Consider the following 27,054-nt stretch of genomic DNA (forward strand, 5'->3'; position numbering starts at 1 on the left):
TAATCATTTAAAGCTGAACCCCAGTAAAACTGAACTGATACTGACGAGAGATGCACACAGACAGTGGGGCCCACATTACTTGCCAAATAACCTAGGCTCCCAATACCACAAAAAAAGACTTGGGGTCACCATTGGCAACGACCTGTCCCTCAAAACGCACATACGCACCGTGATCTCCACCTGCTTCCTGCAGCTACAAAAAAAAGGAAGATAAGCAGGCTACTATCTCAAGCTGCACTAGTCCAGGTCATGATAACCCTGGTCCTATTTCATTTTGACTATGCAAATGCCACATTCCTGGGACTCCCACTCGGCCTCACTCGACGACTTCAACTGGTACAAAACCAAGCGGCACAACTAATATTTCAACAACCCAGGTTGCAAAATAATTCCCCTCTCATTAGGAAACTGCGTGGCTCCCTACAGTGCTGTGCTTTCAAAGTTGGCTGCCTGGTGTACGAATCACTAAACGGTCGCAGCCCCAAATTCATTGACAAAAACATCTCCCAATACACTCCCACACTCAACCTCCGCTCAGCCCATCTCCACCTCCTCACAGTGCCGACCTTTAAGCTGAAACGTCAAGGGGGATGCAGGTTCGTGACCCTGGCCCCTCGACTATGGAATTCCATCCCCTTAGAAATTAGACTTAGCATGAACCTGCCCAATTTCAGGAAGTCTCTCAAGACATGGTTATTCACACTTGCTTATAAATGATCTGCCTCGGTTGGCAATCCCCTAGCCTCTTTAGCGCCAAGAAACCAACTGGTGAACGAGTGCTCTACAAATCATTGTTAACATAACACAACATAACAACGTTTCAACCTGTTTACTTTTCAGATCATCATCAGGACCGGATTACAAATGACTCTGTAGATGCTTTATAAAAAAAGATTATATTAAAATAAGGAAAGTAAAGCAGGAAATCAGAAAAGAGAAGAAAGAAGGGAGAGAGTGAAAAACGTACTACCTGAAATGTAGTCTAATTGTTTCCCACGGGAGGCAAGAAAGTACTTCAAGAGGTGCACCCAAATAATGGTGTATGCGAATCTGGAAGGGGAAGGGAATTATTAATGGGCACAACTGTATGGTATGAGAAACCACAATTAAATGAGGAATTCTAAAGGTCCAAGCCATTTTAGTCAAATATGTGAATAAATGCCAGTGTAGTCATATATTAAACACAACACACTAAAATTAGTATGGTTCTAAACATTTCAAGAAAAACCGTTTTATGGGGAGACAACAATTTTAGGAACAGCTAGACTAGATATGACAAATATCATATGCAACGCTTATTAAAAGCCCATTAGTGAGTAACAACATATTGACCGCTTACCCGGATTGTTCCAGCAGGCTCGGGCAATTTAGGTCAATTAAACGAGCTTCTGCATCCGAGAAAATTCAGCCAATAAAAAGCGACAAAAAATGGGGAACACTTGTTCACCAGTTGTAAACTACAGTAATAATGTTTACATTAGTAGAATTGTATGAGTTCAATCAAGCAATCCCAGTATAAAAATGAATCAAGCCAGCTTGAGTTGTTTAGGCGATGATGCAGATCACTTGAATGTGGAAAAACAATAAATGGTCCGCTAGTGAAAGCTACAAGAAGGATAAACAAAAAAAAAAGTTTACCAAATGCAAACTAAAGCAACATAGCTGTATCGTTGTAACTGTGTTATAGGCGCAAATGCGCTTACCTGTATCATCAGGTTCCAGGCTAAGTCTGACCTGAGTTGAGCCCTTCTGTGTAAGAAAGTGTTCAGTGGAGCGTTATCAAACACCACAGGCATGCAGGATGTTGCGTTATGACACATAGACAGAATTAGGTTTTGAAACTCAAGCAGACAGAATGGAACCCTAGACTGGGCTGAGAGCAAGCGGGACCAGGTACAGTTTTATTCCCCGGGGTATAGAATAAAAACCACAGCGAAGATCAATTGGAGTTATGGGGAGTTACCAAAAGAATACTTGGTAAGAGTAGAGCCCCATTAGATGCATCCAGAAAGAACATTTGCAAGCTGTCATCATTAAACAATAAAAACATTGTAGCTAGGATCCCTAAACATTGACTCATTATATATAATCTCTAGGAGACTTAGAAACATCAACTAAATGAATACAGATATGAGCATGAGTATATTAGTTGTTTCCAGATCATGCAGCAAAAGGAAATAAATGGAATAAAGAGTAGGAATTTTTGAAAAAATTGACATAAATGAAAATAAGATACGATCAGCAAAGTCATATTTAACACTAATTAACACCAATTATTACCACTCAATGAGGATATGTACAATTATGTGGGGAAGCACATCTAGTAGGTTAAACAGGGTAGTTCATATTTAAACCCCCAAACCAGTTGAACACCCACCTAAGGATCTTGGATCATTATAAGTATAATTACGGGAAATCAGGTTATAATCCTACTCAAAATAAAGGCTGTGAGCCAGTGGCCCACCAAAGTGGAAAGGAGGAAATCAGAACCAGCCAGTAAAGAAAAACATTTAAGTGTTGATGGTATTGCTCTATTCCTCAAGGGTATTTAAGCCCCGATTCACAGAGTTGTAACCTGTTATCCAGCTACATTTGCATCTGTTTAGAAGTAATTGCAGATTGTCACCAGTTGAGGAGGGTGGGCTGATTAATTTCTTGCCATGTTATATCTGTTTCAATGTAATGTGCAACAAGGGGGGCATTCTCCACCCTGCATCTATAACAGCTTTTATGCTGTATAATACGTTGTTTTATCATCTGAGTAGTCTGGCCAATGTATATCAAGTTATATGGACAAAGTATGGCGTAAATCACATTCACTGTTTGGTAATTCTTGAAATATTTCAATTGGTATCCTTTGTATTGAATGTCAATGGACAGACCATGCAGTTCTGGTATTTAAAATGTCCAACAACAGGAGGGAGGCACCAAGCTGCTGTGATAGATTCAGTTTTATCAGTTTTTCTAGGCCATGTAACTGCATAAACCAAGAGTTCTGCCAAATTACTGCCTATTTTGTATGAAAAAAGAGGAGGTTGTTGACAAGAAGTGCGTGTTCGTAAAATATTCCAATCCTTACTAATGATCTTGTTTACTTTATTGCTTTAGTTTAAAAACTCCCTTCTGCTTACACGTCACAGAGCGACTTCCTGCAAACCTACGGTGTTTGATAATGCTCCACCAAGCACTTTCCTACATGGAACGGTTCAACATATACAAGACTTACCCTGGAACCTGCTGATAAAGGTAAGTGCATTTGTGCCTAAAACACAGTTACAACATATACTGCTATGTTGCTTTAGGTCGCATTTGGCAAACTTGGTATTTTTCATTTTTCCTTCTTGTAGCTTTCACTTGTGGACCATTTATTATTTGCCCACCCACAATTGGTCTGCATCACTGCCCAAACAACTCGAACTGGCTAAATTCGTTTTGGTACTGGGACTGCTTAATTTTACTCATTTACCTCCTGGAATTCTTTGGCAAATGTAGGTGCATCAGTGCTTTAAGCAATTGTACTAATATTCACATTTGACTGTACTTCACAACTGGTGAACAATTATTCCTCTTCTTTTGTAGCTTTTTATTGGCGGACCATTCTCAGATGCGCACGCTAGTTTCATTTACCTAAATTGCATGAGCCTGCTTGAACATTCTAGGTAAGTGGTTTATATGTTGTTATTCACAGATGGGCTTTTAATAAGTGTTGCATATGCTATTTGGCCAATCTAGGCCAGCTGTTCCTAGGATTGCCCCCCCCCCCTCCTAAACCAGCATTTTGTTATAATTTTTAAAACCATACGAATTTTAGCATGTCGTCTGTAATATATGACTACACTGGCATTTATTCATATATTTGACTCAATAGGCGAGTTGCCTGAAAAGCTGTGACCTTTCGATTTCCTTATTCAATTGTGGTTTCTCATACCATACGGTTGTGCCTATTATTAATTCGATTCACTTCCCCTTTCAGATTACCTACTGTGTACACCTTTATTTGGGTGCCCCTCTTGAAGTACTTTCTTGCCCCCCCCCCCCTCCCGGGAAACAATCAGACTACATTTGAGGTAGTAAGTTTTTCACTCTCTCCCTCCTTTCTTCTCCTTTCTAATTTCCTGCTTTATTTTCCTTATTTGAATATAATCTTCTTTTATACACCATCTACAGAGTCATTTGTAATCCGGTCCTGATGATGATCTGAAAAGTAAACAGGTTGAAACGCTGTTGATGACTTAGCTCACTTGTTTGGTGTTATTTGGTTCTTAGTATGTTTCTCATTATTTGTATTTTCATTTCTATGCTTTATAACCATTTTCTAGTCATTATTTGTTGCTCTGCTTTCGCAGTTTCTTACACCTTGTCACTGGTTTACTTGCGCTGTTCACTTTCTGCATGAGCACCTTTGTGCACACCAATGTTTGGATTACATCACTGTATATTATAACAGTGCTAATCTATTATTTACAATTTGCATTTGCACAATCTAAATGCAGACTGCTTCTTCTTAAAAATAATTGTTGTCTCCCTGTTTTCTTTCCTGTCGCAATTGGTATTTGCGTTTTATTTATCTGTCCACAAATATTACCTGTTGAGATGTTGTTTCTTTGAATTGTTCAGCATTCAGTCCATCATCTGTTCTTTATGATTTTGTCGCTCTAAGTGGGAAGGGTCAGCCCAGGCGTGGGTCCCATGCTCACTGCATCACTGGATTCAAGTTAGCCTGGGTGATGAAGGATGATACCCCGAAACCAGTTCCAGAATGCTTGTTTCCGGTCCAGGGAGGACCTGACCTGGCAGTTTGGACTGACTTTCCCCATGGGGTGCAGCGTCAAGACGGATTTGCATATGGCTAGGTCCATGCTGGGGTGGTGTGATGAGAAAAAACAATGTCTTTCACCCAGATCTGTGACTGGGGGTAAATATATGATTTGTTCAGCATTCCGCGCATCATCTGTTCTTTTTGTGGTTTTTCACAAGACATTTGGGGCACGCTTCAAAGGAAGTCAACAGAATGGCAAAACAATTTGTGTGTATCCACTGTCTAGTTGCTAAAATCTCAGCTGTGTCCTACCATACACCTGTCTCGTAGTTTGTTGGGGGTACCGGGACTGCCTCAAACAATTTTTGCATTAGATGTGGAAGGGCACTAGGATTATCATAGTATACTCTTACACAATCCAGCCCTCAGAGCCCGAGCTTAATGCGACCAGAGACTTCAGTCATCTTGATAATGCAAAAGTGGGTAGGGTTAGACCCAGGAACCTTTACCCCATTGTTTATGGTGTCCCCAGAGGTCTTTCCCACCCACTAACTCTAGCCAGGTATACTTCTCCAGGCGCCCACAACAGAACACTTCTAAACCTGAGTGGAATCTGAAGAGGTCTGACCTGCTGTCTGCACCATGAGAAAAACCCTGGAAGACTGGATCTGCTCTTGTACCCAGGACAAAGAAATGGAGCTTGTGTGTTATAAGGCTGACCTACTTTTAAAGCTACAGGGACACAACAAGCTGCAAGAGCTCTTTTCCTGCAACTGCCCAGCTAACCAGTGGCAACTGTAGTTCTGAAAATTCTGGACTCGTGAATAAAACTTCGTCGTAGTATGACGATTCTGGTATCAAAAGACCGAAAATGGCTAGTACACTATGTACAAGCATTTTCGTCATATTCCAGTAACGATTTCACCTCGAAATCGTCATTTTCGTTCTGAACCCTTGGCTTCCATTTTGTGTACGGCAGCCATTTTGTGGGTTGCCCTCACATAGGCTTATAATACAGCTAAATTCGATTCCTAAGGACACGTACACCTTGATTGACTTCTCTCTGACCTGGGCAAGCTGAAACCATTGCCCCAGGCCGAATCTGTTTGCTCAGTTCCTCTCCCAGTGGCCGAACGAGATAGCATCAAGGCACAACATGCCATAAACCCTTTTCATCGGACACACACCCTGCCTAATCTTGCTCACACCTGTCCCTGCTCTTTTCTCTCACTTGCTTTACGAGGAGGAGGTGCCCGTTTTTATTGGGGGTCCACCGATATCTGATGAAAATGTTGGGGCTTGCCGGGTAATTGGTTATGGGCAGGACGAACTGAAATGTGGGATTGTCATCATGACTCTGCTTTTTCTTTGTAGTGAAAATATGTGAATGGCCTACTGTAAATTTAAGAATGTTTGCCTGAAGCATAATATTTTGTATAAAAAGAGAAGCCTGGCTTTGTAAGTTTGAGCAGTCTCCTGAGAATATACACACCGTGTTGTTGTACTTCTAGGACGCCTGTTACTTGGTTGCAGCCAATAAATTCGATCTTTGAATTCACCTAGAAGACTCTGAGTTTCTGTGGTCTGAATCAGGAAAGTACTCGAGGTCTTAGGGTGTACCCTGACACTACTGGGTTACCGGTTCGGTACCGGTTCTGAAAAACCCAGTACCTCACAACTGGACATGGACAGGACCTTGATGTTGGCCTCTGCTTGCCATTCTCTGAGTTTCTAAGTGCCTCCCCTGAGGTCCTGGAGGCTTTAGAAGTGTACTCCTGTGGTCGATTGGGACAAAACAAACTAAATTCAGAAGGTCAAGTCTATGACTATGATGAACCTTGTTAGTGTATTGGACCCATGTTCCATTGCATTTGAATCAAATAGCATCTAGATCCTGTGCTACTTTTGACTATCGTTGGCACATTGTGCTTCTTTGTGCTATTTTTATGAAAATTCATATCTCGGGTGCCCTAGTTGAATTTGTATCATTTTGGTGTAATTTAGTTTACTACATTTTACTCTATTTTTGAAATTAATTTTGGTATTTTTATTTTTTATTACTTTGCATTTCGCCTTTTTTACTGTTTTAGTACTGCATAATTAACTTGTTAAGCATTTTCTTTAAGTTAAGCCTGTCTGCTCTGCTGCATAGCTACCAAGGAGTTGACCTCATGTTTATTTACTAACTTCAGTGGTTCGCCCTGACAAAGTCACACCTTCCTAATCCTTGTAGTTCATAATCAAGGAGCGAGAGTGTGGGTGCACACACCAGAACCTATAGTACAGAAATAAACATCATGTAAATATGAGACGTGAGTTGGAGGACAATTCTCTTTATCAACTTCTTATAACAAATACCAGTCCAGTGCTAGGAAAGAAAGCTACAAACAAAGAAAAGCAAGGCCGTGAGGATCGTTTACAGAATGGCCATTGGATAGGAGCAATTGGCGGTGTCCCAGTAGCTCTCAAAGAATTAAAAATATGTGCAAATGATTCCAGAGTACAGGCAGTCTCTTTAAGTGCTTATTATACTGACTCTAGTGAGTGGAAGTCAAAGTTAGGAGGAGTGGGTCCTCCACATTTAGTGTTTTCCAATACTCTCAATTATTGTTTGATATACTCCTGAAACATGAGGGTGGATCCTTCACTCTTGTCCAAAAAGCCAGAAAGTTGCCAAGCTAGCATCACCTTGATAAGAGGAATTCACAAGATATGACCAGGAAATGACACTGGCACAGTTGGAGGTTTCGAGAAAGTTTTTTTTCCAGCCATATGATACATGCAGCCTTACTACTAAAACTGTAAGTTTAACGACTTCATCAGAATGTTTGTACTAATGTTGATATCAGTGGCCTGGGAATTACTATGACCTGAGGTAACAGGATTTCCTCAGGCAGTTTTTCCACCTGAATCTAGTGCACCACTCTTAATGATGCCATAAGAGAGGAAAGTCAGAGAAAGACATTCTTAACTGTACCTATTCTTTCCAGTTGTGGGCGAGAAGGTGTTAATGTAACAGAAAATATTATTTTTTACTTTGGTGAAAAAAAATGAGATATGTAAATACACATTTCAGTTGCACTTGATTGTGTACATATGGTGCATGTGGAAAATCTTCAGCAGTAAATGTAATGCAGTAGGTTTATACATGGAAATCTAAACTGTAGATAGATCTTTTGCGTCCCCAAGAATTTGTGTAAGTACCCTTATAGTAAACAATCCCCAACTTTATTCTAGGAGAATATAAAAGCACTGCATTGCTGACATTTGCTAGATTCTTTCTGAATCAAGTTCTGCATATTTAAAGAATCCAATATTTTGTATCACATAATGCAAATTTTCATCTGCAGCAGGCTATCAGGGCACATTAGTATATCATACTCTATATTGATGAGAAAAAACCTGAATAACACTAAACATGCCTATGTATCAAAGGCTTTCAAATGCATTTAATAAAATAGCAAACTGATTTCTAGCTAACTCTAAGTGATATACTTTCAAAAGGTAAATATATTAAGATAAAAAAGAAAGAAGGTTTCCTTATTTGCAGAAGATATTTTTGTAATTAATATGTGGATTGTAGTGAAGTATTAACTGCTCCTCACAGACAAGTATCTTGAAGTGTATAAATTACCTCATCTTCTATGTCAGCTACATATAAAATAGATATGTGTGAGAATGTAGTTTAAAGCTTTAAGTAAATTGTCTTGAGTGTTTAATGGTACTCTATGATTTCTACTTTTATGTGCCATCCTAAAATAAATTACACATAGTGGATAGAGAAGAAGATAGAAATGTTGCGTTAATTCATAGTAATTACTCAACTGATAGCTGATTAAAACTATAATTTGACATAAAAAAGAAGATGAATATTGCTCCTTGAAATAGTTGTACGCAGTCACCTTCTAACTTCAATGATCTTTTTAATTTGAATGAACAATGAAGTCTCAGTGCTTAAATAAACGTGTCTCGGTATTTAGAAATGTAGTAGTTATAAACACACATTAAATACTAAAGTGTGAATGAAGGTCAAATTCAGCATTTTTACCACAGGACAGATAACTGACTTCAGAAAGCAATGCTTAATGCCTCAAAGATTCAATTGAAGTACTACTTTATGAAATAAAAGAAATTAGTCTTTTCTCATCAGGCCTACTTATGGAGATTCTACTTCAATTCCCATATATATTCCGCATTTCCAATTCAACCTATTAATGGGGCTGAATTTGTGGAAAGCCCAAGGGAATGGGGGGACAAACCTAGATTGACCAACTTTATCACCCCGCCCACAGAAGATCTCCTAAAAATCTGTAGATCTGTAAAATCGGGATCTCCCCGGGACCCCACTACACCGAAACGCCTAGCAGACAGCCTAGAGGTTCTGGAACCCTACATCAGGCATCTACTGGACGTGTCTTTCAACACAATGATCGTGCCTAAAGATTGGAAAAAGGCGGTGGTCTTACCCCTTAGGAAGAAATCCACTATCAGTTTTGATCATCTTGAAAATCTGCGGCCCATCTCTCTCCTACCCTACATGGCCAAAGTGGCCGAAAAAACGGTTAAGGTGCAACTCATGGACTTTGTGGACAAAGCTGCCTTATTGCACGACACCCAATTTGGCTTCCGTCCTCGCCACTCAACGGAATCGGCGCTCTTGATGGCGGTGGAGACCCTGCGGCAGGGAGTGGATGAGGGTCATACTATGGCCCTCATCCTATTGGACCTGAGCGCGGCATTCGACACTGTAGCTCATTCCACCTTGCTACAGTGTCTGAATAGCGGAGGAATAACGGGAGCCGCACTCCAATGGATCCAATCCTTCCTGACTGGAAGAAGCTTCCAAGTCCGCCAGGGTGACCACTATTCCAGAGACATAGAATTGGGTCAGGGCGTTCCTCAAGGATCGTCCCTGAGCCCAACTCTTTTCAATCTATATGTCTCCCCAGTGGCTCCGATTGCTGTTGGTCACAGATTACAAATTGTATCCTACGCCGACGACACTCAGCTGGTTGTCTCCCTCTCGCGTGCACCCGGCCTTGCTATGGACAGCTTCAGGGTTTGCATGCAAGATCTTGCAACCTGGATGTCCACCAATTGTCTAAAATTAAATGGCAACAAGACCGAGGTGCTCGTGGTGGGGGGGGACCCATCTGTCTGGTAGTCGGCGTGGTGGCCCCCATGTCTAGGTGAGGCCCCAATACCTCGACATGAAGTAAGAAATCTTGGGGTCTGGCTCGATGCAGACCTGTCTTTCAGGCCCCAGATAGACAGGGTGACGGCCATCTGTTTTAGTGTATTAAAAAGGCTACGGAAGGTCCTAGCTCTTCTCCCCATGACCGCCCGCAGAACCCTGGTGCATGCCCTTGTCACAGCACCCATGGACTTTGGCAATCTGCTGTATCTGGGAGCAACTTGTAAGGCGACTAATCGCCTGCAGGTGCTTCAAAATGCTGCAGCTCGCCTTATATTAAAGCTTCCAATAAGATCAAGCTCCAAAGCTGCCCTTCAGACCCTCCATTGGCTGCCAGTAAGGAGCAGAGTTGATTTCAAATCCCTGTGTACTTGTCATCGCATTCTTGCTAAGAGGTCGCCTGTACCTCTCCAGAGCCTAGTCACCAGGTATGCTCCATCTCGCGCTTTGCGCTCCTCACATGGAGGCCTATTAAAGGTGCCTAGAGTGAGAAGGGCCCGCATGGGAGGTAGATCTTTTCGCTACCTGGTGGCGAAGAGCTGGAATGCTCTACCCCTCGATCTCCGTCTGGACCCATCGGAAACTAGTTTCCGGAGGAAACTAAAAACACACCTCTTTTCAAGATAGTCGGGTCCACTCCTTATTTCTGTTTGAGTCTGTAGTCTTTCAGTGAGCGCGGAGACACGCTTCTTAGCGTACCAGGCGCTTTATAAATTTCCCTTTATTATATTTTATGGCCCTGTGCTCTAGGTATGATTAGAACATTAGATTGTTGAGAGCTCCATTGAAGGCAATGGAGTAGCTCAATCAATCAATCAATCAATCATAGAATTTGTAAAGCGCAATACATCCCCGTGGGGGTCTCAAGGCGCTGAGGTGGGGTGGGTAATGCTGCTACTGTTCGAAGAGCCAGGTCTTGAGAAGTCTTCTGAAGGTCAGAAGGTCTTGGGTCTGCCGTAGGTGGATGGGGAGGGTGTTCCATGTCTTGGCGGCGAGGTGGGAGGATGATCTGCCGCCGGAGGTCACTCTTAGCATGCGGGGACAGTGGCGAGTGCGCAGTCTGTGGAGTGGAGCTGGCGGGTGGGGGTGTAGAAGCTGAGTCGGCTTTTGAGGTATGCTGGTCCTGTGTTGTGGAGTGCCTTGTGTGCGTGGGTGAGGAGTTTGAAGGTTATCCTCTCGTTGACGGGGAGCCAGTGCAGGTCTCTCAGGTGGGGTGTGATGTGGCTGCGTGAGGGATGTCAAGGATCAGGCGTGCGGAGGCCTTCTGGATGCGTTGGAGCCGTTTCAGGAGTTTGGCCGAGACTCCTGCATATAGGGCATTTCCGTAGTCCAGCCTGCTGCTGACGAGGCCCTGGGTGACTGTCCTTCTTGTTTCGGTGGGGATCCACTTGTAGATCCCGCGGAGCATGCGGAGGGTGTTGCAGCAGGAGGAAGAGACGGCGTTCACGTGCTTTGTCATGGAGAGGTTGGAGTCGAGGATGACTCCTATGTTGCGTGCATGGTCGGTGGGTGTTGGGGCTGTTCCTAGTGCAGGCAGACACCAGGCTTTATCCCAGGCTGAGGGTTTGGATCCGAGATTGAGGACCTGCGTCTTGTCCAAGTTCAGCTTCAGTCGGCTGTTCCTCATCCAGTCGGCGATGGCCTTCATTCCTTCATGGAGGTTGGTTTTGGTGATGTGGGGGTCCTTGGTGAGGGAGAGGATCAGCTGGGTGTCATCGGCGTAGGAGATGATGTTGAGGTCGGGCAGTTGGGCGACGTGGGTGAGCGGTGCCATGTAGATGTTAAACAGCGTTGGGCTGAGGGGTGAGCCCTGCGGTATGCCGCAGATGATCTCGGTGACTTTGGAGTGGAAGGGGGGTAGGCGGAAACTCTGTGTTCTGCCAGAGAGGAAGGAGGTGGTCCAGTCCAGGGCCTTCTCTTGGATCCCGGTGTCGTGGAGGTGCATTTGTAGTGTGCGGTGGAAGACGTGTCGAAGGCAGCTGACAGGTCCAGGAGGATGAGGGCCGCGGTTTCTCTGTTGTCCAGCAGGGTCCTGATGTCATCGGTGGCGGCGATGGTTGCTGCGGAATCTGGATTGGGAAGGGTCTAGGATGCTGTTCTCCTCGAGGAAGCTGGGGAGTTGTTTGTTGACAGCCTTCTCGATTACCTCTGCCGGAAACGGGAGCAGGGAGATGGGTCGGAAGTTCTTGAGGTCCTTGGGGTCCGCCTGGGATTCTTGAGTAAGGCGTTGATCTCTGCGTGCTTCCAGCTCTCCGGGAAGGTCGCTGTCTTGAAGGAGATGTTGATGGCTTTCCGGAGTTGGGGTGCGATGGCGGTGCTGGCTTTGTTGAAGACATGGTGTGGGCAGGGGTCTGACGGGGATCCGGAGTGGACGGTCTTCATGATTCTGATGGTGTCGTCATCATTGATATTGGTCCAGGAGAGCAGGTGGTTGGTGCGGGTGGTAGTCGTGCGGGCGTGGGTCTCAGTGGTTGCCGGGGCAGTCATGGCATTGAAGATGTTGTGGATGTCTGCGATCTTGCGGTGGAAGATGGTGGCCAGCGAGTCGCATTGGTCTTGCGAAGGTGGGATGTTGTTGGAGTTGGAGCTGGGGTTGGAGAGTTTCTTAACGATGTTGAAGAGCTCTTTGCTGTTGTTTGCGTTGTTGTCTAGGCGTTCTTTGAAAGAGGTCCTTTTGGCGGATCTGATGAGGTGGTGGTGTCTGCAGGTGTTGTTCCTGTGGTCTGTGTAGCTCTCCGGTGTTCGTTCATGGATCCAGTTCTTTTCCAGCTTTTGGCAGGTTTGCTTGGAGGCCTGGAGCTCTTCGGTGAACCAGCTGGCTTTCTTACTGGTGTGGCTGTTGGAGGGCTTCTTGAGTAGGGTGAGGGTGTTGGCTCAGTCATCGATCCATTGACTGAGGTTGTGAGTGGCGGAGGCTGGGTAGGTCGGGTCAGCGGGTGGGCTCCAGGCAAGGGAGGTGGATAGCTGGTCTTCGGTGACTTTGCTCAAGCAGCGACGCAGTATCAGTTGGGTGCGGTGGTGCATGGTGGGTTTCTGGAAGGTGAAGTGGATGCAACGGTGGTTGGTCCAGTGGAGCTCGGTGGTGTGGTTGAAAGAAACGTGGGGGCTTGCGCACAGGATGGGGTCCAGCGTGTGGCTGACAGAGTGGGTGGGTCTTGTGATGAGTTGTCTGAGTCTGAGGTTGGCGAGGTTGTCTATCAGGGTGGTGGAGTTGGAGTAGTTGTTGTTCTCGAGGTGGAAGTTCAGGTCCCTGAGGAGGATGTAGTCCGTGGAGGCGAGGGCGTGTGTGCTGATGAAGTCGGCAATGGAGTCACTGAACTGTGGTCGGGGTCTGGGGGGTCCGTAGACAAGGGTTCCTCTGAGGGTGGTGTTGGGATCGGTGTAGATCTGTAAGTGCAGGTGTTCGGTGGTGCTGATGGCGTCGTCGGTGTTTGTCTTGACTTTGAGAGTGTTTCTGTGGACGATGGTGATTCCTCCTCCTATTCCATTGGTGTGGTCTTTGCGGGTGATCTTATAGCCTTCTGGGATGGCTATGGCGATGTCGGGTGCCGAGGAGGGGTTCAGCCAGGTCTCTGTCAGGCGACGTCTGGAGTGTTGGAGTCGAGTAGTTCCCAGAGTTCAACGGTGTGTTTGTGTGCGGAGCGGGTATTGAGGAGGATGCATCTGAGGTTTGTTGGGTTCTTTGGTAGGTGGGTTGGTGGGCCGGATGCTGGTGAGGCTGCAGTTCTGGCAGGAGAAGGGTCCTTGGGTGGGTTTCGGGCAGCCAGGTAGCAGGTGCGTGATCGTCCGGAGTTGAGTGTGCTGGAGTAGTAGCGGAGACAGGCATCGTGGTGTTCGCGGGGACCAGGGGTTCTGCTGCTGGGCACGGTCCAGGCATGGACGGGTGCAGACGGGCTTGCCATAGGCGCGCCTTTGGCGCAAACGCTGCACAGCCGCGCAGCGGCTGCCATATAAGGGGATGTGGGAGGGAGGAGCAGCTGGGAGGCGGGAGCGGGGCGACGAGTGGGAGAGCGCGGGAGCGGGGCCACAGGAAGCCAGCAGCAGGAAGGGACGGGGATTACAGAAGGCAAGAGGGAATGGGGAAGGGGCACAAAAATATGGTTAACAAGGGGCAAAAAGTGAAATAAAAATGGCACAATACAGTCTAAACAGTAAAACAGTGTGAACAGTGGCAGTAAAATAAAACGGCACAATACAGTTACCAGGTCAGCACAAAGGAGAACAGCGCGAGCAGACAATTGCAAGCGAGGGAGGGGGGAGCAGCGAACTCACGAAGTGGCAGCAGCTGGCCCAGAGGCAGGCACACACAGGCGGAGCTGTGCAGTGTGGGGAGCGGCCTAACCTGCAAGCAGGGTCAAGGGTCGCTCAGGGCTTCTAATGGCTGGTAGAAGCCCGAAGCATCATCATTCCAATGTTTGTTCACACCAGCAGCTATGAACAAAGGACTCACAGACCCCCCGGGGATTTCAACCCCCTCGGGCTCCGTGATTCTTTGTTTTACAAATTAGAACATTCTGCCCTCCAGGCCGGTGGAGCGCGAGTCGGCTCTTTCAGCCATTAAGGGCCCACACTCTTTAACGCTGGAGTGGGCCTCTAATGGCGAGAAGAGCCTGCTACTGAGGGCTCTAAGGCTGTATTAAATAACTTTTTAAATATAAAACTACTGTGCATATAAACTCAGTATACCATAATCATTCATGCAGATTCTCAGGAGTAATTTTTTATTACTCTTGAGTCATGGCCCCTACATATATATATACTTGCTTTTTATTCAAAGGTGGGGTCCCTGTGGCGACCCACATAACCCATGAGGCCAAGGTGGGCTCACTCCACCACCTATGTGCCCTTCCATTTTTTTCTTAGAACACAGGGACTGAGTCCCTGAGCCCAGAGATGGCAAGAGCAATTTTTTATCTCTAATGTTGCAATGGGCCAATCTGATCATTCCGGTACTGCTGATCTATCTACGAATCCATGCACTGAAATGGCCATCCAATCCAATCCAATCTCGATTTGTAAAGCAAGTGGGGCAATTCCATGCAGCTTTTTCTGTATTGGAATCAAAATGGCAAGCTGAACTTTTGGGAGCTCACTTTTATTCAGGCTGCCACTTGACATATCTGTGTGAATGTTGCAATGAAGGAGCCAAAATGAATGTAATTGTCTCTGGAAGATTTCATGCAAATTCGAAGAATGACGCCACAGTATTTAGGAAAAGAAATAATGCCTTTCCTATGTAAATTCTGACTCAAGCACAGCTACACTTGCTCTGTTGTTACCCTATGGCTACTGATATAATGTATATATGTCTAAATATTTTGCCTATATTTGTCTAAAATATTTGGTAAGTAGTTTTGTGGAGTTGAATGTAAACAATATTTGAAACTTCTCAATATATTTATACTGCCACTTTCTTGTACAAGGGCAAATGCTATACGTTCAGTTTCTATTTGAGACACATAGTTTTATTGAATTGTAATAGCTTGATATAGTCACTGTGATGTACTCTTTATTGTTTAAGTTATTTAAAACCATCACAATGTCATAAAACAGATATAATGTCCCTATAAAATAATTATAAAATATAAAAAAAACAAGAACAAGCATGTTGATTATATAATTCCAAAAGAGCAAAAGCGGTGTCATTCTCATGATGCCAATTTAAAGTTTGTACATAATTCTACGACATCGTATTGTTATTGATTTCAAGTTGTAACACATAAAACTTTCCCTTTTCTTTTTTTTTTTTACATTTCTTATAAAATGACCATACAATTCTAACAATTATTGTTTAGGAAGTGCCACATAGTTTGTCTCATAATACAGTAAGAATTTCATTATTTTACAAGTCAGCTGAGGGTCTGTCGTGCCGAGTCCTCTCATAAATGCAGCTCTACATGTTCGAATTCCTCTGTCATTAAAAGCCTTTTTTAGTAATACCATACGTTGCGTTTTTAAGGTGGGACAGACGCATATTAGATGGATAATGTCTTGCCAGGCTTCACCACATAAACCACAAGATTTGACGCCACTATATTTCCACGATGGTTGTTCAGCCAGACTTGGTAATACCCCAAGTCTAGTTGCCATTAGCTTGGGTTTCAAGTGGGGCGAGTATGTTGCTCCAAGGTATTCCGCCGGTCGAAGTGATGTATAGGATTGCAGAACCATCCAGCCGTGGGATCTTTTTGCTAGGGTACCTTTGTCTGCCAATAATGATTGCAATTTTTCCGCCTTGTTTGTTAAGCTACGGACGATTTGGAATTAAGGGTTCTTCGTCCATAGATCCCTCGTCTCGGTGTCATCTAATACCTTTTTCAAAAATCTACCGTAGCTTGAGTTTGGATCCTCCTGGGCTTGCCACAAGGCATCATTTAGCAGATTAGATCGATTCTGCCACAATATATACCAGGTTTTGATTGCTGCGTATTTTCTCCCAATTTCCTGCTTGATGAGGCCAAATTCAAGTCGGACCTGTGCCGGGGCTGCTGACTGGGGTAATCTGAAGACTTTTTTATAGGCCTTTATTTGTAACGAGTCTAAGATTTTACCATCTTTTCCATTTAACACTATGCTTCCATAGGTGATTGCCGGTAGTAACTTTGCGGCCATCACAGAGATTAGTGGCGTGAATGAGGGACCATATAGCTTCTTAGCGATAGCGCAGAAAGCATATATATTTCCGTTTCCTTTATTTTCAAGATATTGTTTCTGATATTGAAAATTCAGACTTTTGTCGATGTATACCCCCAAGTACTTATAGGTATTTACTACTCCAAGGTGATTTTCTCCTATTTTAAAATGATACTGATACTGTGTGCAATTCGTGAACGACATAGTTTTTGTTTTGGTCTCGTTAATCTCCAGTGCGTTGGTATTAGCAAACATCAGTAGTTCATTAAGTGCTCTTTGTAGGCCTACTCGGGTCAGACTAAACAAAACGATGTCATCTGCGTAAGAGAGATGCGTTATGGGCAATGTTCGCAACCGTGGCAGGTGCGCATTTGCTTGATCCAGTCGAGGTGAGAGGTCAGCCATAAAAAGGTTGAATAAATGGGGGGTTAATACACAGCCTTGTTTTAATCCAATCTCAGTTGGTATTTTTTTGGATAATTTAATACCATTCGCCATTTTTACACGGACCCAAGTGTGCATGTACAGTTGTATAATGGGACGTAATATTGTTTCCGAAAGCCGCAGGTTATGTAGTTTGGTTCATAATAGCCAGCGATTCACTCGATCAAATGCAGATTTAAAGTCTATAAAACACACTCGTTGTGGTCTTCGCTGGAGTTTGCATTTATCGGCTATTGTTTTCCTGTTGTAATATTTGTTTCCACATGCTTGTAGTCTAATGATGAATTCGATTTTTGTGTTTACTATTTCTTCCTAGGCAAGTCACTATTATGCTGTGTTTTAAGAAAATTTTCAGCATCTTTTTATACCTTCTGTGGTTTCCATAGCAATTCTTGCACATTTGTACTTCTGCTGGCTATGGTTGTCAGATTCATTCTTCATTTTTATGATGTAAAAAGAGTTGCAGAAGTGCCCCGTCTTTCCTTCGTATCGCACACAATAGATTTCAGATTATTGCAGAGAGGTGTTGACAATCTGAGCAAATGTACGCAAAAGAATTATGAGATTGCAGGATTTTCTAATAGGAGGAGATGAAGGGCTCTACAGCTAGTTGCATTATCACAGGAGACTTGTATGTTAGGCTAACAAAGGAGAAGCAAGGTACACACCTTTCAAAGCTGAGAATGGGTCACCAACTTGTATTGTTTTGGAAAGATGTCAAGTCACTCTTTGTGGTTCTGAAATAGATCAAGATAGAGGTTGGAGTTCGTGTCTCAGCTTCATTTCTCTGTGTTGTTAAATGGCAATGTGGCATCTGATGCCAGAGTGTGTCACCACACTTTTCATGAGCATTCAGATCTGTACTGGCAGCCATTTTTTATATCATATTTTCAAAAAACAAAAAAGAAAATGCAATGTTGATTGCAATAGAAAGCGGTTTCTACTCTCTGTCAACATTTTTTAGGTGGTGGCTGCCATTTGTTAAACCCACATATACATTATTTTTTCAAAGACAAATTAATACATGCTTAGGAAGAGGAAACTGACATACTTATGAAAGGTGAAAATGAATTGAGATGCAGATTTCATGAAGGTCATTAAGCACACATTGCTATGTAAACTGTCCAGGCTCCTCATATTACTCATACTGCATAATAATAATATTCCCGAAATAATAATCTGTGGTATGCTACACAGGTACAACTTGTTATCTAGCGTGCACAACATGGTGATAGCAGTGTTACCTGTGTGTAATATAGAGGGCAGAGCTTTTGTCTACATGTTGTGTGACATACATGTTGCCTGTCATGGACAACTGATGTAAATCTTTTCTTTGTGGACATTTTTATATGAGCTGAGGTCATTATTTTTACCTTCATTTATTTCATCATCCAGCATTTTGTTCACCAACATATGTGTGCCATAAAAAGCCTTACCTTTTCTTTAATGCTGGTAGTGGTGCTTATCCACAAATGCCACATGTGTTGACTTCTGTTCTGAATTAGGTGTAAAGTCTCTTCGTGCATAGGGTAAAAGTCAGTGGTCAACCCAATAGAAACTCTATGAAGCCACCACTTATTCAGAGAGTTCTTCACCTCAGGTTATCGCAAGAGGCCCTGCCAGACTGCCATACCGCTGCAGTATTCAGTTGAAGCTGAAAGCTGATGCAGAGTGGAGAGGAGTTGAGTCCAGCTGGAGTGTAATTTTCCTTCTGAGAGAACACTTGCTCATGGCTAAAGTTGATAACCACATCTTCTCTGCTGTGAACAGGTATGCAGTGAGCTGATTCCCAAAAAACTCTAAAGGCAAGTGTGGTACTCAATGCTTTCAAAGTGTACCACATGGAAGTAGTCTTTAGGGCATTAGGCTGTCAAGAACATTCCAACCATGTTCAAAATGTTCATATTATTCCTGCTGGTATTGACATGCATAAGTGCTATTTTGATTATATTTTGTGTCATTATTACTCCAAATAAGACTGTTGAAATTAGCCCTTTTGGTTATAGAGTGTCTGTTAGAAATTGAGTTGTTGGGTGGGTGTGGCTTCGGCGCCGACTCAGGGTGGCGACTTCCCTGTGAGCTCCGATGTGGATTTTATTCAACTTTGTGGCCTCTCCTGTATCGCTTTCACAGACACGAATGCGATATACATCTTATGAACAAGTGGCCGCCATTTTAGATCACTTTTTTGTATATCATTTACTGCCCCTTTCTTATGAGTGCTCCCTAACTTATCTGGGACCTCCTTAGTGTCTACAATTTTCGGACCTGGTTGCTGCAAATGGTGATTTTTTGTTCTGTATGCCCGCTATTGATCTGCTGTTACCTGTGAAGGTATATCCCCCTCAGATATGTCAGTTTAATGACTTTTTTATCTGTAACCTGGGTCTGCCTTTATGACAGCATTATTACCTACAACAGCATTTCTACAGAATTTGGGTAAACAGGTTTTAGCGACCTCTTATTCACTTCACCGGGCTAGTTTTGTTCCTTTCTTATCTTCACCAAAACGTTCCTTTTATTGTAACAAGATGGCCAGTGATTTGCATGTATCTTCCAATATGTCCTCTTCAGGCATTAAACCAAAAAGAGCGAAAAATGACCCTCCTTCTCCTATTTTATAATCCTACAGTCCTGTATTGGACTCTATCCTAGATGAGGTGTGTGGCCTGCAACCATTTATGGTTACTACTAACGAAAAACTGCAACAAATTGTAGATCGATTAATTGTTATGGAGAGGAAAATGACAGAGTTGGAACAGCGTGTGGTAGACCTTCAAGATTTAACTACCAAACTTCCTATGTTGTAACAAAAAATTCAGAAACTTAAGCTCCGCATCAAAAACTTTGAAAATCGAAATAGACGGAACAATCTTTGACTTTATGGTCTTCCGGAGAACATTGAGGGTCCTGATCTTTTGCTCTTCCTGAAGAAATTTCTCTCAGACCTCTTGGAGCTTCCTCCTACACTACCGCTTAACATTCAGCATGCACATCGTTTGGGATGTGTTCAACCACATTCACCCAAACCGCGTGGCATTATAATGCTCTTTCTAGTATTTACTGATTTGATGCGTGTCCTGCTGGCAGCTAAGTTAAAACGCTGTCTTATTTGGTCTGACCACAATCTGTTTATAACACAAGATGTATCCAACGCAACCATTGCCCATCATAAAGAATTCTGAACTCTTCGCCCTTAGATGAGACACTTAAACATTCAGTATGGCATTTTTCATCCTTGTCTTTGTAAAATACCTATGAAGGCACCTCGCGGTCTTTTGATAACCCGGTGAAACTGAAAACCTTTCTGCAAAGCAAAACAAACCACAGTATGAAGACTAATCCTTGATATTTTCAAAGAGGTTCAATTTTCTTTCCACTAAATTCTTTATCTCTTATCTTCTCTTTCATTTTTTTCTCATAGGACTCTTACATTTAATATGCACTTCTCTATTACTAACATCTCTTTTCGTTTGTCTTCTTATATCTTACTATACTATTACTAATATTCTTAATTTCCTAACATAGTCATCTCTCATTTTACCTTTTTTTCTCTCCACATTTCACTGTAATTCTATGGCTACAGACTTTATAACTTTCATAGTCTTTTTCTCTGTTACCGTTCTTGTTTTCGACGTAAGCATGTCCCCAGCTTACCCTTCAACCTTTTCAATTCAGATCTGGATTTTTATCCTTGATCTGTCCTTCTTTTCTCTTTCATACTTCTTTCTCCTCATCCCTCCTTTCCCTTTATTTGACTTGTTTCTTCCTGGTTTCCTCCTATTACTATTCTTACTAATACATGAGTGTTTTTCCTTTTCTTGATTCTCTTTCTATCATAACTGCCTCTTTCCTATATTATTTGATGGTCAATAAATGGTGTCTCTTTCTCTTTTTTATTGGTTTTGCAGCTCGTTGTTCCTGTTCTTGTATGTTTTCCCTCACCCCACATGTTTAATGTTGTCTCGTGGAATGTTCATGGTCTAGGTCATCCGGTCGAGCATCAAAAGGTATTTTCTCATTGATACAAACTTAACACACATGTTGGCTTTTTACAGGAAACACACTGTAATGATGTGGAATCACTTAACTTTAAACGTCAATGGGTTAATCAGGGAATTTTTCCTCCTGATATTAATCTTCTTGGTATTGTTGCTATTCTATTCCACATGTCATTGAATGTGCAAATTGTATCAACTGAATGTGATTTAAATGAACGATGGGTTTTGGTTGATGCTAATATATCTAAAAAACAAGTCACTTTCTTCAATATTTATGGCCCTGTTAAATCTGATCCCGAATTTTAGCAAAGCATTAAATTGAAACTGTCTTCCATCTCTAATCCCAATATAATTGTTGATGGTAATTTTAATGACTGATGAGACCCATTTTCTGACAGAAAATGTAAGTGTAAATTTAAACCTGATAAGTCTCACAAAGCCTTTCAATCCGCCATTCCCTCTCCTCCATTCTTTGATGTATGGAAAATGTGTAATCCTAATGTATATGAGTTCACAGTTGTTTCTAATGTACATCATACTATATCTCGTATTGATTATATTTTGGTTTTCAAATCATTACTCCTCTCTATTCAATCATCTGAAATTGGATCTAATTTTATTTCTGACCATGCTCCTGGGGTATCTTCTTTTGATATGTCTCTCAATACCTGCAAGCAAGGCCGGTGGCATTTTAATAATTCCCTACTTTCTGACCAAACCTTCATTGTGGAAGAAACCTCTTTTATTATTTAATTTTTTCAACTTAATCACTCTATAGATACCTCTGTTCATAATAATGGGGATGCTTTTAAGGCTTCCTTTAGGGCCTTTACTATTGCCTACTCTGCATGAAAGAAAAAGGTATTAAACGCTGAGTATCTCTCAGCTCTTCAAAAGATAAAGATTTTAGAACATACTTACTTCTCCTCTAAATCCTCCTCAAGTTTACGGGAGCTGATTAAAGCCAAGTCTGCCTTGAATAAAATTGCTACAGTCGACACTTGTAATATCGTTCTTAAAATTAATTCCAAATACCATGGAGGCCAAAATAAGGCGGGTAAAATGTTAGCCAGTCATTTAAAAATCAAACGAGAATGGAAAGCTATTAGCCCTATTTGTTCTGAACAGAATAACAAAATGTTATCGTCTGATCCGGAAATTGTGAATACCTTTCAATCCTACTATGACTAATTATATACAAAGGATACAACTCCTTCCGAAGGTGAAATTGAAACTTTTTTTTAGGGCATACCTAAACCTCCTTCCATTCCTGACACTCTCTTATCCCTCAAAAATATATTTCTCTTCAAGAAATTATTGACACTCTTAAATCTTTAAAAAAAAGGCTAAAGCCCCTGGCCCAGATGGTTTTTCAGTTTAACTCCTTTTATCCTTTTCCTTTATTTTTATCCTTAATTAGGAGATTTTTACCTCAATTTTGTCTAGCTCTAAAGCTAGTGCTTTGTTTTGGAAACCCTTATTGCCTTTATTCCCAAACCAGACATAGACCATATCCTTTGTAAAAAATGTTGACCCATTTGGCTAATCAACTATGATTCTAACATTTTTGCAGAAATCTTAGCATCTCGCTTGGAGAATGTCATTCCACTCTTTATTAATCCTGACCAAGCTGATTTTATTAAGGGCAGACTTGCATCTGACAATGCCAGAATGTTTTCCAACATCCTTGCCCTTGGGAAAAAATACTCCTCTCCCTTAACAGCTTTTTAACTTGATGCTGAGCACAACAGTTGGCTTCAGACCTGCCGTGAGGGAAACGGCATTTTAAACACCTCGTCCTTCCATCACCTGGTCATAATCAGAGCCGTGAGGGCAACGACAGCAGTCTTCTACACGCCGGACCCGGTGCAGCAGCAAACACCTTCTCCCAGCGGCCCCAGGGGTCCGGTTCAGCACCAGTGACCACAGCGACGTGCCCGGAGGCGCTTTAAGGCAGTGGAACGCCTCCTGCCCCGCGGGACGCACGCGGGACTAGCCGGCTAAGCCCGGGCAAAGGGCGGGCCGTCTGTGGCCGTCCAGGGCAGGCCGAGGCTGGGCTGGGCCATCCCCTTACCTAGTCATCTTCTTAAGGTACTGTACTGTTCGTTTTTCCATGACCCTTTGAGCACTTCTCGGGAGCTGGACTTGTCCGGATTCTATTTGTATCCATCTATTTGTATCTATTTACTCCACGGACCTTGGGCCATTTGGGACATCTGATTGAGGATCTATAGAGATCTCAAACGGGTAAAAGGAAGACCACTGAAGGGGGGGCAGTTGGCAAGCAAGAAAGGGAAAAGGGTAAAAAAAAAGCATACATGCCGCAAGCAACTGTGTTCTGGATAGAATTGAGATCTTAGTCTCAGAGTGCAAGGAGATAGTGGGGGCTAAAAAGGTAGGCCCAGCAGATAGCACTAATCCACCACAACTAAAAAACGCAGCTGCATATAGCCAACAGCATGTAATCCCTTCAATGTTCCACAAAAAGGCTCCATCAACAACCCACCCTATCGTGCATAGCACACCGTTGGTCGATATTGATATTGTGAATATTCACAGGGCCCCTACGCCCTCTGACTTGCCATTGGCCAATACTGTCAGCCAAGAAACTGACAAGGGTCCCCCTACCCTCTACCCCCTGTATCAAAAGATTTGCGATTCTTGAGCATATGACGGAGGGATACACAATCTTGAAGGGACAAAGCTGCACTGAATTAGGCTCTGATCCTGCATCAGATAGATGCCGCTGCAGGGAGTCAATCAGAGGGATATGGAAGATAGTAGAATTTCTCCAAAAAGAGGTAGAAGGTTTAAAGAAGTTGGTAGCGACTCTGAACGCCAGGGGGGGCCATACGGTAGCTGTTCCCAGCACGTCAGCCCATTTTCCCTCCCCGGTGCCTCCCTCTTACAAAGATGTTCTAGCTAACAAGCCTGTAATGAATAATAATCGGGGATCTGGCGACTCCATATCACAGAGGCTAAAAGATATCAGGGCAACACCCGCACCAACTGTTTCTGAGGCCAGGGCGGGAAGATCCATTGTCAATACACCCAACAACTCTCCGGTAATTGGGGGGCGCCATATCCCTTATTATCTGAGGCCCACTAGCCAAATAACTAAAGTTCCAAGCATGGGCTTAACACAAGAGGGTAGGGCGACAGTGTATATGGTGAAGGTTCCTAAAACCTCAGGTAGCCAGAGCTACAAATCGAGCGATTCCTTCCTGTACATTTACATACATTGACTCAGACACGTAAGAGGCTGCAGATCGATCATTCGCGAGGATATCGAGGGGGTTAGGCGAGTGACACTGCATAATTCAGCTAGAGATTGTATCGAGGTGAGGCTCAAAGATACTGTCCTAGCTGATAATCTCATGTCCCTGGAGTTTCGCACCTCTGCCCCTGATCATTCCTCTATCCAAATCAGACACATGCCCGTCTGGGTAGAAGCCAGCTGCATGGGAAGAAAGGTCTTAGGGACCAAGGAGGGGGGGGGGTCAGGTCTGAATAGGGTTGACTGACTAGTGTCCCTGGATGGGGAGGCCAGTTCCGAACAGGTAACGTCCCCGAACCCAAGAGCTGAAAGTGCATCAGCAGCACCAGACAGCCCGGGCACTGCTGGGGGCCACTGTCCTGCTGCAGAATGCCCCCAAGTAGGACAGGGCTCCTCCAACCAACCGACTTAACTACCAGTAGAACCAATATAGCAAGCTTGAACATTCTGTCATGGAATGTAGCGGGTTTAGAGAGGAAACTCAAACTCCCAGAATGGCATGACTTCGTGGATAAATTCGAAGTATGCATATTCCTGGAGACATGGAGCTTAGCCCCACTCCATAAATCAGGCTATACATCCTATTGTATCCCCGCTATTAGCTAAGGCAAAGGCCGTCCATCGGGAGACCTACAAATTTGGATAAGAACTGCCCTTCATTGGGTGGTCAGCCCACACACTGGCGCTTCTCCCGATTTACTCTACTTGACCATCAAAGGGCAAGGTAAGGGCCCGGCAATCGAGCTATTTAATGTCTATGCTAGAGGGTCACCTGGTGCCCAATCCTCTCCGGTCATTTCCACCCTCGAGAAAAGCTTAGAAACCATATTGCCCCCAACAAACATAATCGTAGCTGGGGACTTCAATGTAACCTTCGAACCCTTGAGTTCGGGTGATCAAGCAGGTATCATAGAAGAGGATGGTCAATGGGGCATCCCGTCCCTCAACCTAGACCCAATCAAGAAATGGTCACAGCGTGCGATACAAATTAACGCTCTCAATCTGGAGTATGACTTGAGAGCTGTTAATTGTAGATCGCGCTCTGACCAAAATGGAGCTTTTACCTTTAATAGACTGGGGTCCCCTTCTAGGATAGATTACATCCTTTTGGACATTTGGTTATGTCAGCATCTGATCGATATGGAAGTTGTGCCCACACTTGATAGCGACCATAACCCACTTTGCCTTCAAATGAATAATATTTTGTAGTGGGGGGGGCAAAGAAACTTAACCGCCCTGATATGGTAAGCAGAGAGGTAATACCATCAAACTGCAAAAGACGCCTCAAGTGGAACAAAGTCCCACATCAGGAAGGGATATTAGCAAGTGTGTGGGAAGAAGATGTGTCCAAAAGCAGTGAGCTAATGGCATTGTATAATGGCCTGGGGGAATCTAATGATTTTAATTTTAAAAGCTTTTACCAAACGGCAATAGATAAGCTGAGTTCGTTTTTTATCACTGAAGGCAAACCAGCCAGAAAACATGATCATTTAAAGTCTTGTAATCCCTGGTACACTAAGGATTGCAGGGACAAAAGGGCAGCCATGGCACGTAGTATTAGGTCGAAAGATCCAGTTGCTGTCAGAATTGCCAGGAAAGAGTATGTAAGGGTTTTGGTGGTGGCCAAAAGGTGTTGGGAAGAGGCGCACTGGCAGGAATTGAAGACAGCTGCAGTGCAGAGAGATCCCATAGTATTCTGGGATTTAATTAATCGTAAGGACAGGATATTAATGGACCCCATGCCCAATCACATCACTTGTGCACAGTGGCAGAACCACTTTGCCAATGTATATTCGGGCGAAGCAATATCCGAGCCTCTCCCCACTGAGACCAGCCCTATCACCAGGGAAGCCAATGAAACACCAGACAGGTTTGACCTTCTGGAAGTCGAAAAAGCAATTCATAGCATCTCTCCAGGGAAGGCAGCAGGCCCAGACGGACTGACTGGAGACCTGCTCCTACATGATCCCATGCCTTGGGCCCAGCTCATTCCCCATATCATGAATTTGATAGTTAGAGGGTTTGCCATCCCGGACTCCTGGAAAGGAGCCGAGGTGGTCCCAATATTCAAAACAGGGAATAGAGAAGACCCTGCCAACTACCGGCCAATCAGTCTTATAGACGTGATTCAGAAGGTTGTTGGCAGGGTTCTTCTCTTGAGGATTAGAACCTGGTTGGAGGATGGCAACATCCTATCACACTTCCAAGCAGGGTTCCGGCAAAAGGTGGGAACAATGGACCAGGTCCTCAGATTCTTCATGATCTATTGGAAGTCAGTCCTCTTGGGTAAAGGGTGTTTGTACCTGGCTTTCATAGATCTGAAGACTGCTTTCGACCTGGTCCCCCGGGGTAAGCTCTGGCAGGTACTTGGACATCTAGGCATGCCATCATACATTTTAGATTTTATACAAAGGATGCACATTGATAATTATGCAAGAATCAGGTGTGGGGCCCACGGAGAGCTGACAGAGAGGATCACGGGAGGTAGGGGGGTACGCCAAGGCTGTTTGTTAGCTCCCACCCTATTCTCAATATTTATTAACGGGGTGGTGGCCCACCTCAACAAGGAGCCATCTGACGCTCCAGTGTTGGCAGGAGAGAAGACACCCACCCTCCTATTTGCCGACGATACTCTCCTAATCTCCAAGTCCCCATGTGGCCTACAGAAATTATTGAAGAGTTTTGAATCATTTTGCAAAGAATAGGGGCTAATCATCAACACTAGCAAAACCAAGTTGATGACTAT

The sequence above is a fragment of the Lissotriton helveticus genome, chromosome 2_1 (genome assembly GCF_964261635.1).
Source record: "Lissotriton helveticus chromosome 2_1, aLisHel1.1, whole genome shotgun sequence".
Lineage (NCBI taxonomy): Eukaryota > Metazoa > Chordata > Amphibia > Caudata > Salamandridae > Lissotriton > Lissotriton helveticus.